Here is a 4,932-nt window from a genome sequence, read left to right as displayed (position 1 = left end):
AGAAGAGGTGGCAAGAATACACAGAAGAACTGTACAAAAAAGAGCTTCACAACCAAGATAATCATGATGGTGTGATCACTCAACTAAAGCAAGACATCCTGGAATGTGAAGTCAAGTGGGCCTTAGAAAGCTTCACTACAAACAAAGCTAGGGGAGGTGATGGAATTTCAGTTGAGCTATTTCAAATATTGAAAGATGATGCTGTGAAAGTGCTGCACTCAATATGCCAGCAAATTTGGAAAACTCAGCAGTGGCCACAGAGAGTTCCAGAAAAACATCTATTTCTGCTTTGTTGACTATGCCAAAGTCTTTGACTGTGTGGATCACAATAAACTGTGGAAAATTCTGAAAGAGATGGGAATACCAGACCACCTGATCTGCCTTTTGAGAAACCTATATGCAGGTCAGGAAGCAACAGTTAGAACTGGACATGGAACAACAGACTGGTTCCAAATAGGAAAAGGAGTACGTCAAGGCTGTATATTGTCACCCTGCTTATTTAACTTACATGCAGAGTACATCATGAGAAATGCTAGGCTGGAAGAAGCACAAGCTGGAATCAAGATTGCCGGGAGAAATATCAATAACCTCAGATATGTAGACGATACCACCCTTATGGCAGAAAGTGAAGAGGAACTAAAAAGCCTCTTGATGAAAGTGAAAAATGAAGTGAAGTTGCTCAGTCGTGTCTGACTCTGTGATCTACCAAGCTCCTCTGTCCATTTTAAGGACGGGGATTTTCCAGGCAAGAGTAGTGGAGTGGGCTGCCATTTCCTTCTCCAAGGGATCTTCCTAACCCAGGGATCGAACCCAAGTCTCCTGCTTTGCAACCAGACGTTTTACCCTCTGAGTTACCAGGGAAGCCCCCAAGGTCGGCCCACTGCATTGGCCGGGAATCGAACCCGGGTCAACTGCTTGGAAGGCAGCTATGTTCACCAATATACCACCAACGCTAAAAGTGAAAGAGGAGAGTGAAAAAGTTGGCTTAAAGCTCAACATTCAGAAAACGAAGATCATGGCATCTGGTTTCATCACTTCATGGCAAATAGATGGGGAAACAGTGGAAACAGCGTCAGACTTTATTTTTTTGGGCTCCAAAATCACTGCAGATGGTGATTGCAGCCAAGAAATTAAAAGACACTTACTCCTTGGAAGGAAAGCTATGCCAACCTAGATAGCATATTGAAAAGCAGAAATATTACTTTGCCAACAAAGATCCGTCTAGTCAAGGCTATGGTTTTTCCAGTGGCCACATATGGATGTGAGAGTTGAACTGTGAAGAAAGCTGAGCATCAAAGAATTGATGCTTTTAAACTGTGGTGTTGGAGAAGACTCTTGAGAGTCCCTTGGACTGCAAGGAGATACAACCAGTCCATCCTAAAGGAGATCAGTCCTGGGTGTTCAATTGGAAGGATTGATGCTGAAGCTGAAACTCCAGTATACAGGCCGCCTCATGCGAGGAGTTGACTCATTGGAAAAGACTCTGATGCTGGGAGGGATTGGGGGCAGGAGGAGAAGGGGACGACAGAGGATGAGATGACTGGATGGCATCACCGACTTGACGGACATGAGTTTGAGTGAACTCAGGGAGTTGATGATGGACAGGGAGGCCTGGCATGCTGGGATTCATGGGGTCGCAAAGAGTCGGACACATCTGAGTGACTGAACTGAACTGAACTGAAGAGGCTAAGAAATTCAGAGTAACTGCAAAGAATAACAACAGTAAAAGGATAGTTATCATTCAAATTAGGATAAAATATAAGATTCTTTTATATTAGCAAGTAATTATGAACAGTTAGAGAGTTGGAGTCAAATAATTCAAAGATTTATTCATAATAATCTTCCTAATGGTTGCCACATCTTTCAACTTCCTGCCCCTTCTATCTATCTAATGAATGGATTTCACATAAAATATGTCTTTAATTATGATATCTCTCTTTGCTATTAGTGCTGTTCAGAATCATTTAATAACTCCACACAAAGAAATCACAAATACTTGAGCATGGCATCAGAAGCTGATACCACCTGTCTCCATTCTTCAGATAAATCACTTTTTTTCCTCAATAAGACTCCTTGGAGCTGGTAGATAGCTCAGAGCTGCTTTCCCAGTTACAGCCTCTTTGTTTTCTTATCCCTTAATCTTCCCATGAACAGATGGCCTCCACTCCCCACGTTCCATCACTGCTCTCTTATTTCTCCTCATTCCAACTCAAATCCTACCTCCTAATGGCTTTCCTAGTCTTTGCAACCCATATGTAAACATCTTATCTCCTATAATTGGATATAAATTTTTTCTAAGAAAGTAATGTTTCGCTTATATTTAACAAGCAGCAGCCCTAAGTACTGTTAGAACATGAGGAATGGATGAATAATGCTGATTTTTTTTTATACTAAGGAAATTGACCACAGTAGTTATTCCATAGCCAACAATATTACTATAGATATTTAGCCAATCATTTGGTAAAAATGGGGATAAAAAACTATAACTACCTTAAGTACATTATTTTAATGTACAGTGTAAGATGTACATCCATTCACCCATTATTTTTAACGTAAAGTTCTACACAGTCTTCCACGCATAAACTATCTCATATGTGAGTCTCAACTTGAATTTCTTCAAAGTGAACTGGAACTTAAGACAGTTGCTAAGCAATGTGATATAGAATATCACACTTTTTTGGTAATTTTCTGCCTATGCATCATTCAGCAGATTTTCTTTTTCTTTCATCTTCATCAAGTCTATCCTAAGAGTTCAATATCGTTTTCATACAAGCATCAACACTTCATCATTCACACTCATATAACATCTGAATGAGCATACTTAAAAATATAAGTGTAATGACAATGTTAACTGGAATAAATAGATTTAGGAATAACACAAGTGATTCTTGGTAAAGATTCCATCCAAATGGTACAAATACACAGACTTTCCAGCCAGGACTTCAGTATGACATGGGCATCCATATGCATAATTTACAGAGTTGATTAACCAAAGGTCAGTTCAGATTTTTTTTATTATAAAACAAATGCTCAACAAACATGAGCTGAGCAGCTACAAAGTGAACACTGTGACTATATGTCAGCAGTTGTTAGAAAGAAGGGCATGTGGAAAACAGAGATACGGGAATGAGTGAACGGCACTGGCATCAAAGACATTACAACTTCTCTGGGGCTTTATGAGATCTCAAAAAATAGCAACAACAGAAACAAAATATAGTTGCTGGTCTTAAGACACATGAAAAAAACACACATGGTTTGAAACTGAGGACACTATTCCAAGACTTCCTCCTAGTCTCTTCTCAGGACAAACGATTTCACTCTGTTTGTTCCATTTGGTTTCCAACAGTTATCCTTGCCAAAGCTGACTCCCAGTTCCATTCCTGCTTCCTGACCTCTTGCAGTCCAACCACTAGTTCTGCAAGGGCAACAGAACTAGTCTAAGTCACCAACTACTACAGCATTTCTGATCCTCCAAACAGGTTATACAGACCCAGGGGCAATAATCTTCAGTATTCTCCCAGTTCCAAAGTTCCTCACAGGCTTACATGTACAATAGGTGAAATGTACAGGCATGAAACCACATGATCTGTTATCTATTCAATACAAGGATTTGAACAAACTTAGTATGACAAGCTACATTTAGATGTTATGTGAATACTCATGTTTCATAAGCTAATCTATACATTTCTTAGGTGGCTCAGCAGTAAAGAATTTGTCTGCAATGCAGGAGATGCAGGAGAGGCTGGTTCAGTCCCTGGATTGGGAAGATCCCTTGGAGGAGGGCATGACAACCCACTCCAGTATTCTTGCCGGGAAAATCCCACGGACAGAGGAGCCTGGTTGGCTAAAGTTCATGGGGTCTCAAAGAGTCAGACACGACTGAAGCAACTGAGCATGCAAGGACATATCTCAGATTTCTTCAAGTCCCTTCCCCCAGGATGGAATTGGCTGCCAGACCATAAATGACTCCCTGTAATTACACTTTACTTCCTTTGTGACTGTGATTTTCCTCTTTTTCTCATCATAAGATCTGGATGGGGAGAGAACAACTGGGACCTCTGCCTGTTCAGTTCTTTTGCCATGGACCCTCTTATCCATTTGATCCAGCCCAACTGTGTCCAAAGCTCAGTGACCTTTGTGGTCATTTTGTCTAATTTCCTCAAGGTGTCAGAGACCTGTGATTTGTGAATTCACTGACTTTATTTTATGTTTCTATAACATGATGGTTAAATTTCTGGTCAACTTGATGGGGCCACAGGGTGCTCAGATATTTAGGCAAACATTATTCTGAGTGGTTCTAAGAGGGTGTTTCTAGAAGAAACATTAAAATCTGAAACATTAAAATCAGTAGATGGAGTAAAGCAGCCTGATCTCCATCATAGGGATGTGCCACACCTAATTAGTTGAAAGCCTGGCCAACCCTCCCCTGAACTTGGGGATTCCTTCCTGCCTGATGATCTTCAAAGTGGCTTTATTCTCACTTTAAGACTTGAACTGAAACATCAGCTTTTTCTGGGTAAAGTCTGCTCTCCTTCGAGATGGAACTACACCATCTGCTCTCCTAGGTTTCTAGCTTGCCAAGTCAACCTGCAGGTCTTGGGACTTGAAAGCCTCCATAATCATGTGAGCTGATTCCTTATAATACATCTCTCTGTCTCTTTATACACACACACACACACATACACACACATGTATAAATTCCTATTGCTCTGTTTCTCTGAAGAACTCTGGATAACACAACTAAAAAGCCTTTTCTGTATTTCTCTTTCCAAAGGCAATATCTTTTTCCTCTTAGTTCTTGCTCTGATTAATTCTGCTGAGCCAATAGGCTACCTGCTCCATTTCCTCTAAGATTTTTAGACCAAAGTCTGAATTAGACTGACTGCTTCACTTTGGTTTTCTTTTTATCCCTTTTATGACTGTCCAAATGCC

The 4,932-nt window shown here is 40.5% G+C and overlaps 1 non-coding gene across 1 annotated transcript; it reads right to left on the bottom strand.

The window, feature by feature from the left end:
* Positions 1 to 881: 881 nt before the first annotated feature.
* TRNAG-UCC lies at positions 882 to 953 on the bottom strand. The gene has a single exon. It is a non-coding gene; the product is annotated as a tRNA-Gly (tRNA).
* Positions 954 to 4,932: the final 3,979 nt, after the last annotated feature.

The sequence above is a fragment of the Oryx dammah genome, unplaced genomic scaffold (genome assembly GCF_014754425.2).
Source record: "Oryx dammah isolate SB20612 unplaced genomic scaffold, SCBI_Odam_1.1 HiC_scaffold_3, whole genome shotgun sequence".
Classification (NCBI taxonomy): Eukaryota; Metazoa; Chordata; class Mammalia; order Artiodactyla; family Bovidae; genus Oryx; species Oryx dammah.
This window is presented reverse-complemented; position numbering and strand designations above follow the sequence as displayed.